The sequence below is a fragment of the Nylanderia fulva genome, unplaced genomic scaffold (genome assembly GCF_048542155.1).
Source record: "Nylanderia fulva isolate GAGA-0341 unplaced genomic scaffold, ASM4854215v1 Scaffold304, whole genome shotgun sequence".
In the NCBI taxonomy this organism is placed as follows: domain Eukaryota; kingdom Metazoa; phylum Arthropoda; class Insecta; order Hymenoptera; family Formicidae; genus Nylanderia; species Nylanderia fulva.
This window is the reverse complement of record NW_028190373.1, coordinates 60,185-71,427: the sequence shown is the minus strand read 5'-3', so window position 1 is coordinate 71,427 and position 11,243 is coordinate 60,185.

Here is an 11,243-nt window from a genome sequence, read left to right as displayed (position 1 = left end):
ATGAAAATTATGGATCACAAATTCTGATCGATACAAGTATTTTAACAGATAGCAATTATTCCAAAAATGTTAAAATTAATTTAAATATATACAATTTACACAATATTGCCAAAACTATTAATATAGCGAATAATAAATACACACTTAGAGGCGTTATCAATTATTTGGGCAATCACTATGTTGCTTTGTTATTTACAGGAGCGTCTTGGTACGAATACGACGACTTGAAATCTAAGTGTATTGAAGTATCACCCACCAAATATACAGTTACGCCGCATGTATTACTATATGCACAATAAAATAAAATATTAAAACCTATATTATATTAAATATTATAACCTATTATATAAAACGTAATACAATATTATAAATATACAATATATAACCGATTTAATATTTTAAAAATTTGTTATAATACAAGAAAACATGTAAAAAAAATTTAACACAAAAAAATTCAAAAAAAAAAAAAATACAAAAGACAAAACAAAAAAAAGAGGAACCACAATCTCGTCACGTCCACGCCGTGGTTCTGGGTTACGCTAAGAACGAGATAAAAACTCCTTAACAATACGCGTTCATTATGATAAATAATTTTGAAAATCCATAAATATTAATGATAAAAGTCTTATACAATATTTACATTTATACGTTTGACGTCTTAGGCAATTTAAATTGTGGTGTTGTGTGTGTGTGTGTGGTGTGTTAGTTTCTCAAAAATATTTTGATAACTTTTTCACATAGAACATTCTAAAAATTAAAAATATGCAGATTGTCGTAAAATATTAATTCAAATCGATAAAACTATCGAAATTGATCAGTTATTTAATATACCCAAAATGCATTTCTCGGCCAAAAAAATTAATTAAAAAAATTTTTATGTGTCTGATTATCAGACCTCCTGGGAATTGCTTATACATGCCCCATGACTATACCAGAACTGCTATAAAAAAAAACAGAACTCTCGAAAACCGACTGGCGTCTCACCATCAGAGTCGAAAATAGGCTTTTTTCGGGTAAAATAATTAATTAAAATAATTTGTAAGAGTTTCAATTATCAGAACTCTTTGGAACTCATTGTACATGAAAATACTATGGGAGAACTGTTTTAGAAAAAAAACCTCTCGAAAATCGACTGGCGTCTCACCTTTAGAGTCGAAAATAGGCGTTTTTCGGGTAAAATAATTAATTAAAATAATTTGTAAGAGTTTCAATTATCGAACTCTTTGGAAACTCATTGTACATGACAAATACTATAGGAGAACTGTTTTAGAGAAAACAGAACTCTCGAAAATCGACTGGCGTCTCACCTTTAGAGTGGAAAATGGGCTTTTTTGGGTAAATAATTAATTAAATAATTTGTAAGAGTTTTTAATTATCAGAACTCTTTGGAAATTCATCGAAAATACCCAAACTATCGAGAACTACTTTATAATAAGCAGAACTGTTAAAAATTGACTGGCGTCTCCCTTCGACATCTATAGATACAGGTATCCGATTATTTTAATTTTTTGTTTAATTAATATTTTCTGCTTTTAGAAGGTAAAAACTCTTCTTAGAACTCATGTAGAACTATAGATTTTTCATTTCTGATCATTTCTGATACGGAAAATGTCGTAGGACAAGTGAGACGCTGCGTGAAGTTGGCGTCTCACTTTGCACTAAGCAATTTTTTGGTTTTAAAACGAGCAGAACTATGTGTTTTTACCTATCAGGAACTCTAAAAACTATTAAAAAGGAAGTCAAAACTCTCAAAATATAATGAGTTTCCGCAAAATGATACGCCAACTTTACACCACGAAGAGATAACAGTTGATTGCACGTACGACGGCGATAACATCTCGTGCGACGGGATGCTCGTGTTGAATAAAGACACGAAGAACACAATCAGGCTACCCAGCAACAATCATTCGCTAATATCAAATCAACTACGAAAAGAGACTCACCTCGTCAAACGTTGCGTTTTTACAATCTTTGGGTTTTGGGCGGTGCGCGCCATCTGAACAATGACTGAGATTCTCAACATCGAGGAAGAGCCCAGTCTTTGACGATCGCATCGTCAAATTGAGACTCACACATACAACCCGTTTGCCAACACAACATTTGGACACAGCGACGAGATAAGAATACCCATACAACAACAGGATTTTATATACGTTGCCGTATGAGTTTCCCTAACATCGAGGGAGAACTGGGATATAAATCATCCAGTTGAGGGATCCATGTGGCCTGAGAAATAATTGCGTCGCATTCATTTGACGAAATTCCCTATGAGATCGTGGTGTGGAGATTGATCGCAACAGAAATTGGGGAATACAAGTCTGCTGAAAAACTATGTAACAATATAATCCGATAGAAGCGTGATTAGCGAATGCAGGCTGGATAGCCCGACTACTGTGAATGAATACTTTAATTTTGTGTGCCGCTGCACATGTTGCTGGGATTTTGCGAGGATTACAGACGCGTGGTTATTAATGCGAATCATGAGTTGATCTTAATACGAGCGCGCAACGACAATAATTGTCTGTATGGAGATTCTGCACTGGAGCCTGTGATCACATATTCAAAATACAATGGCGAATGCCACACGTGTTGTTGAGCGAGATTAAGAAGCTGTCGATACTGTGCGCTCTGGAAAGCGGACGTTACATCAGCATGGGTTTCCGCTCGTTGGATCTATACGAATTTCCACTATTGCAGCGTACGACCAAGCATTTCGTGGGCCATTAAGACCGCGACTCAACTGGAGAAGCCGCGATATGTAATTTTTGTCTGCAGACGGGCGGAAAATATCATGTCTGAGGATACGAATCGATTCGACAACTGTAAATTAACCCAACGTGAAACTCTATCTGAACTCGGAATGTTATCCGTACGACGATAATAAATCTGGATTTCGATAGAAACAGATGGTCGATTCTGTATGACACGTATGCACGTTTCTGCAAAAATTATTACGGATACGAGTATCTCGAGCCGAGTTCACCGTCTCGTTATTTTTACGTCACGGTCCGTTTGTGATTATCGATTGTTCTTGACAAACAATCGGTCAAGAGCGCAAACGGTGGATGTAAGATTAGAGTTTGATGTAAGGAGAATATACTTAATAATACTACAGCATAAATCTCATCATGCACGATTGCGTGATCCATACAACCCGTTAACCAACGTTGTGCGCAAAATCACCTTAAAATGTTACACAAATACGTGTGTGAGAAAGAGAGGGAGGAGTCTGAAGAGTATCGTAATACCTCTCGACTGACTCACATCGAAGAGATCATGTCTGCACCAACGTTTTGTCGACCTGCAAGGATTTATCCTAAATAAACGTTATTGTGAAGGAAGCGGCAATCCTGAGAAGAGAATATATCCTGTCACACTATTTTCTTCGCATGCCGTGTGCCATGGAGCGTGCTTATAAAGTCGAAAAGCGTCAGCATCATCATGGCTTACATGGGAGGATGAAAATGTTCCATACCAGCATGGCTCAGCGCTTGATTACGGCAGCTATTGTTGGCATAAAGAACAAGAAGACGATGAAGAAGAGTCCTCTCTCGTGTATGTAAAAGGACTCGAAAAGCGAGAATGGCTGGCCGAATAATGGACGAGGAACGTGTGAGCAGCGGTTTCACCATTGAGACCTTGGATGCCATATATGAGATGTACCTGCATTAAATAAGTTAGATCCTACATATACTCTACGGTATAATAAACATGTAAAAAATTGCGCGTTACAAAATGTATTTAAATTATTTAATTGGTGGTCGGCCAATCGCGACGATCATCCGTTTTTTGAATAAACATATTGTTTACATACTATTCTCTTTGTTATTTCTCTCCCTCCCTCACCAGATATATATCAGGGTGGACCATTTAAGTTGATAATGTGAACTATCTCAAAAACGAAGCGTTGGAGAAAGAAATGTTTTAAATAAAAGTAAATTGACTTTAAGGGGGAAAGCGAATTGCATGATTTATGTTTTATTTGGAGGATATTTTCAAGGTCATTTAAAGGTCAATCTAATTTTTTAAAATGGAAATTTATATTTTTTATTTTTATTCTTATTCCTCGTAAAAATATAAGCAACTTTTGTAGGAACCATTTTTCAATGTAGCATTGTAAGTTTCACAAAATTTGAAAAGTGAAAATTGATAAAAAAAAGTAATACCGTACTGTACTGTACAATTTTATAAGCATCCGCTGTACATTTTATTATTATTAGTCGAAACAAAAAGACATTAACATAATTCAATTAAATTATAAATGTTCAAAGTAATGCCCTTCTACCTCAATGCACTTTACAATTATTTGTAGAAAAGATTGATGTGTGCGTAAAAGTGCGTTTCTTTCAATATTTGCACAAGCATTTCGTATGCGCTCTTGCATGTTTTCTAGAGTTGTTAGTTCATCGATGTAAACTTTATCTTTGAGATAACCTCATAAGAAATAGTCTAGGGGTGTAAGATCAGAAGATCGAGCTGGCCAATGTACTGAACCTCCGCGTCTTATCCAACGACCAATGTTATTCTGATTTAAAGCATTTCTAGCAATACGTGCATAATGAGCAGGGTATCCGTCGTGCTGGTACCACATGGTCTGCCTTTCTTCTAATGGTACATCTTCCAACAGTAACGGCAACTCCTCAGTTACAAAGATTGTGTACATTTCTCCTGTTAATGTGCCATCGATAAAAAAAGGCCCAATTACTTTTTCTCCCAAAATTTTACACCACACATTAACAGACCAAGATCTCCGATGCTCCACTTCTCTTAACCAATGTAGATTTTCAACAGCCCAATAGTGCATGTTATGCCGATTTACTTCACCATGATTGGTAAAAGTACATTTGTCACTAAATAATACGGATAAAAAAAAGTTATTATTATTCCGCATTATATCTTGTGCCCATTTACAAAATGTTATTCTATTCACAAAATCGTCACCATGTAGTTCTTGATGCAACGACACATGGTATGGATGGAATTTGTGCCGTTTTAATATTCTAAGAATACTGCTTTTAGAAATTCCTGAATTGGTAACTAATTTTCGGGAACTTATATGGGGATCGTAATTTACTGCAGCTAACACTGCAGTTTCCTTATTTTCGCCGATAGCGGCTCCTTTTTTTTGGCTAAACACTTCCTTCTTCTGAAAACTGCTTTATAACACGATAAAATGATATTTGTGATAGAGTTCTTCTATCAGGAAACAAGATTCGGCATACAGGAGAATAGACTGTTGCACATTTCTCCTAGATTCTCCATAAATAAGAACCATTTTAACTTTTTCCTCCACAGATAAACACTCCATTGCTGAGTCTAAATAATGACAATAATTACTAACAATCGAATTATTGAAATTACCAAGAATTATAAATAATAAATAAAACAATACTCTTCTATTCGACACTCTGGCATATAATTTTTATTAAATTGCTATATTTCGACCTCAATTTTACGTCCTTTTCAAGCAGATCTAAAATAACAATAAAGAAATATAACAGCATAAGTTCATCTAAAATACAATCAAGTACGCAGAAAAAAGAAATAATACTCACATTATGTAGTAAGTAATAACACGATTGGTCAACAGTGGAATAAATTATTAATAAATAAACACATAGACGCAAACAAATTTTGTTCAAAAGTTAATAATAAATAAATTAAAAATGAGCTATTGCCGATGTCAGGAAATGTGTTAGATCGTACGTCCGAACGGAATGGCAACACTAATAACTAATAACAATGATAAGCCCGATGTACACAAAATAAGTCATACCTTAGAAGAAACTTATACGCTGTGTTTAAATATTGTATAAAAGACGTGGAGAATAAAACTCTTTATAATAATTACTAACACTACCAGCAATCTAATTAAATTATGTTAATGTTTTTTGTTTTGACTAATAATAATAAAATGTACAGCGGATGCTTATAAAATTGTACTGTACAGTACGGTATTACTTTCTTTTATCAATTTCCACTTTTCAAATATCTGTGAAACTTACAGTATGTGCTAAATTAAAAAATAGTTCCTACAAAAGTTGCTTATATTTTTACGAAGAATAAGAATAAAAAATAAAAAATATAAATTTCTATTTTAAAAAATTAGATTGACCTTTAAATGACTTTGAAAATATCCTCCAAATAAAACATAAATCATGTAATTTGCTTTCCCCCTTAAAGTCAATTTACTTTATTTAAAACATTTCTTTCTCCAACGCTTCGTTTTTGAGATATTTCACATTATCAACTTAAATGGTCCACCCTGTATATATATATATATATTTCTAAAAATTCCTTTATCCCTTCTCCTAATTTTTATTTATCCCCATTACTTTTAAATATTTCTCTTTGTTCCTCCCTCCAGATATATATTTCTAGGAATTCGATTTACCCCTTCTCCTAATATTTAATTTATCCCCACTACTTTAAAAAAAATTTTTCTTTGTTCCCCTCTCACGAGATCGTATATTTCTAAGAATTATTTTACCCCTTCTCCTAATATTTTAAAAATGAGCGTTACTTGATTATTAGTACTTTTATACGATGTCTTTCGTCGACTGTTCTGACTGGTGGTTCACTTTTTAATACCCTCGAGAAAAATGTTCTGCATCAAAAGAAGCAGCAGCATGAATTACTACATGCCGAGACGTAATGAAACGTGCGAGAAAAAATGCGACGAGTAAGTATAACTTTTTTTTTATTTTGTATTTATACTTTTATCTTTTTATATTTTTTATATTTTATATTTTATATATTTTTTTTTACGAGTTATAATTTTTATCTAATTTTTACAGCGTTTCGCTGAAGTCTCACGCAGTTTGTATATCGGCACGACGATACGCATTGACAGCCACAGAATTTAAATTCCACGAAATCGGCATCAGAGTGGATCCGCCGAGTTACGTGGAAATCGCCATAGGAGATCATCGGGGAAACAGCTAATACTATCTCTCGAAACGTGGAAAGGACTCTACAAGCAATGTCACGCTATTCAAAATTACCTGAACAATGACCCCCCCCCCCGCCCTCCCAACAACGATGTGTATAATTTCATAAGTGTCGGGCCGCTAACAGTGCGATTTCACAAGATAAACGACACCAAACTCATAAGTCTCGAATCAGCGGACGTGCGCATGATGATGATCGAATCGACGTTACGTCGTATGTTCGAGCTCGATTCATGCATCGAAATAATGTTAGTAGGTATACTAGGGGAGTTCTAGACCAGGGCAATGAGGGGGGGTGAGGGGCGGGGGGGAATCGGCGGCGAGGGGGTGACGGTCACGCGGGGGGGGAGGGGGTCTTATCAGTAGATAAGCTTATCTTTTGTTTATAAACATATCAGATAACCTGATAAGGGGATCATGTTACCTGATAAGGGGATCATGTTACCTGATATATTTATAAACAAGATAAGATAAGGGGATCATGTTACCTGATATGTTCATAAACAAGATAAGATAAGATAAGCGGCGTCTTTTAAGGTATCAAAGATAAGATAAGCGGCGTCTTTGTAAGGTATCAAAATTTTCATAAACAAGATAAGATAAGCTTGAGGGTATCTAAGTTTTCATAAAATTTTCCGAAAATCCAAGATAAGATAAAAATTCTGCGAATGGCTGCCGCATTTTGGATCCCGAGCGCCGACAATCGGATATCTATTACTAAGGGGGTTGCGTTTCTTCATCTAAATTTGATAAGATAAAAATTCTGCGAATGGCTGCCGCCGTTTCAGGCTTGGATCGAGCGCCGACAATTGGATATCTAAGTTTTCTCCGAAGATAAGATAATTCTGCGAATTACTAAGAACAAAAGGTTTGCCGACAATCAAGCGGGTTGATCCGTACAGGTTGCGACATGTTTGCGCGACGTGTCGATCCGACGGGTGAAATGAAACGGCGGCCTTATCTATGTATTTCTAAGAATTATCAGCGATATCTAAATTTTCTCCGAAGATAAGATATCGCACAAATATTTCTCGCAAATTAACAATTGCATCATCATCCCCACGAACAAAGGGATGATCGGGATATATAATGAGGACCGATGCAGCTGCCGGGCCATAGTACCACTGGCGAGCGCACGCTCTCTTCATTCGAGGTGCAAGAAAAAAAAGTTTAGTGTGCAAAGAAGTTTTTTTTTGTAGTAAGTGTGAAAAAGTGAATTTTTTTCAAAAATGGAGAACGTTGAGCGCGACTGTTGGAGCGTTCCCGCCAAGTTGCTAACTTGGGCGAATATTTCGGATGGCTGCAAGAGTGCGAAGAATTTATCGAAGAGCTGGAAGAACGCAGCCGTGCCAAGCGTCCGCGTCTCTCGATTGGACATAGACAATCTCTGGTGGCGAGAATAGCGCGACTCGAGGGTGCAAAGGTGCGCGTTGCAGAGACGGTATGTCGGTGATCCATGCCTATGGCGGCGGATTCAGTGGCGGCGGCAATAACGCGAAAGACTCGTTGGCGCGAAATCGATACGGCGTTCGATAGCCGTATACTTACCGGTGTGCGATAATTAACGCAGACTACATCGAACCGCGTCATTTTTTGGAAAATGCCGCAGACATTGTAGTCGAGAACGTGGAGAATGTGCTGCAGAGACACATCAGTGTAAAAGTGACACTGTTTTCAACGGTGAATTTGTGTCCGGTTGACAAGCGCGCCAAAAAAGTATTAACACGAGAAACTTTGAACTCTTTCGCACGCCCGATTACGCGGGGGTACGACCCCCGCTAATCGAGCCCACGCTACATCGTTTAAAAGAGTTCCGGGAAACCGATAGGGGGCCTGGGCTTTTGCCGGGATAAAGATTTGACAGTGAATTAAAAAATTTAAAAATCCTATGGGCGCGGGATTCGTTAAATTAACCCCCAAAAAATTGTAACAAAGAGAGGGGGTTGTTAATGGGGAAATCACGGAAATGCGTTTTTCCCCTTGGTCGGTGGGGGCCGTTTTGAAACCCCGCTGATATCCCGTGGATCGGAAATCCTCCTACCCGAAATTAAACCCACGGGCCCTGAACCCTCCAAAAATTGATTTTCCAGTGACTGTAAATTCAAATTAAAAAATTCGAATTTTCCCAAAAGGGACTTTCTCCGAAAACGGTAAAATCATCGGGGAATGGAACTCGTCCCGTTGCTTTTTTTTTCCGGAAAAAAAAAAAAAAGGACAGGAAACGCCCAATTTGTGACGGGAAGGACGAACACGGAGGGGGCTTTTCCCACATGCTTTAAAAATCTGTTTTTCGCCTCGTCAGCCCCCAAACCTGGGGCAAAAAAAATGGTCAAAAATTATTTTGCGATGGGAAAAGTTTTTACTTTTTAAAAACTTAAATTATTTTTTAATTTAAATTTTTCATTTTAAATTTTTATTTTTACAGATGCCAAATTTTTTCGGAGCGGGGGGAAAAATTCCCAGGCGCATTGGAAGATTGGGGGAAACCCAAAGGGACTGCGCTATTGGGTTTTCCCGAGCGAGAAGGAAAAGGGGGCCCACTTCGCCCAAAACCGGGGAAAGGAGCGGTGTTTTTTGTATTTAGGGCCCGCCCCTCGAGGGGTTTTTTTGGCAAAGACCGAAAAATGCCAAAAATTATAAACCCCAAAAAAAGTTTTTTTTAAAAAAGCATCGCTTTACAATGTACAATGTTGGGACACGGGGTTGGGTTGTCCGGGGAAATTTCCCCCGCCGTAGGGGTCGTTTGGTTTCGCATGTTTCGCCCGAACAGCAAAAAAAATTTTAGAAATCCCTTAAAAAAAATTTTTAAACCGCCCAAATGCCCCCCAAGGGAAAATTTTTAAACGCCTGACGAGGGGTTTAAAAATTTAGCACCGCGACCATTGTAAAAAAACTTTTGTAAAAAAACCGTTTGACGAAACGATACACCGCCCGGATTTTGCCCCCTCCCGGGGCCCGGTAAAGGGGCCCCCTTCCTTTTCAAATTGAAAATTTAAAATTACAAAAAATCATTTTGATCCCTATGGGCTTTCACAAATGCCCGGGGCTACGACGAAAACTTTTATTATCGGGGAAATACCCCCACACGTTCAAAGGGGGGGAAATCGAATTAAATGCCAAAAAAACAAAGGAAAAATTTTTCCCTTCCGAAGACTTTAGATTGGACCAAGATAAAAATTCGAAAATTTTATATTAAATTACCTTTATCGTTGGGACAATTTCCAGCGCTAGTCTGGGACAAATTGCTTCTTTTGGAAAAAGAAAAACAAAAAATTTTTACATTGGGGAATATCAAAATTTAACAGTAAAAAATTAAATTTTTTGACACGGAAGGGGGGTTTTTCCGTACAAATTTTTAACAAGAGCGTGGACAGATTAAAAGACCCACTTTTACCGCCGCGCAAATCTTTTTAAAAGTTCCTTAACCGGCGCCCACAGTATCCGAGAGTGTTCGCGCACCCCAAAGCCCGTCTGGCCGATTCTCCCTTTTCCCCCAAAACGCTAGGCGAATATAGCTTTTAAATTTTTAAAAAATTGGGAGGGTCTTTTTATTGGCCGTAATTTGAGAATTTTTGCGATTTTTGTATAAAATTTCCGGCCCTGGGACCCCCCCGTATTATATTTCGGCCCGGATAAATACATGGGACGCCATGTTAAAACATACGAATAAAAAAATTTGAATTATTAAAAGGACTTGACATGGTTATGTTTTTTCGAAACGGGTATACGCGGCGGCCTTAGTAAATTTTAAACCCCTTCGCAAAAGGCTAAAAAAAGTAACCTGCAATCGTACGCCCCATCGAAACCCTCATCGACCTCTTTGAAATTTATTTTTGTAAAAAATTTTGAGGGGGGGGGGAAATTTGTGTAACCCATTCCCCCCGTATGCCGTTTTTCGGGGGGCCCGACGTATATCGTTTTTTTAGGGTATCATCTATCGCGTTCATTCCCCTATAGGCTATGTTCTGAAGTAGTTTTAAAGGGGTATCCGGGGCACTTCAGGGACCGCCCTTTGCCCTACCTTTTTTGGCCCGACGCGCGATAAGCCCCCCGGCAAGGGGAAGTTTAAATTTCCTCGAAAACGCTTTGCGAAAAAGCGCAAATTGATACACATTTTAATCTAAGCATTTGCACGCCCACGGGCTACGCATAAAAAAATTTTCCCGCAACTACAATTAAAAGGCAGTCAGCGGGGTTTGAAAAAAATCCCTCAAATCAACACGCATTTAAAAACACTTGAAAAAAAACTTTTTAAAAAAAAATTTAATAAACTGTAAAATTTAATGCGGTATT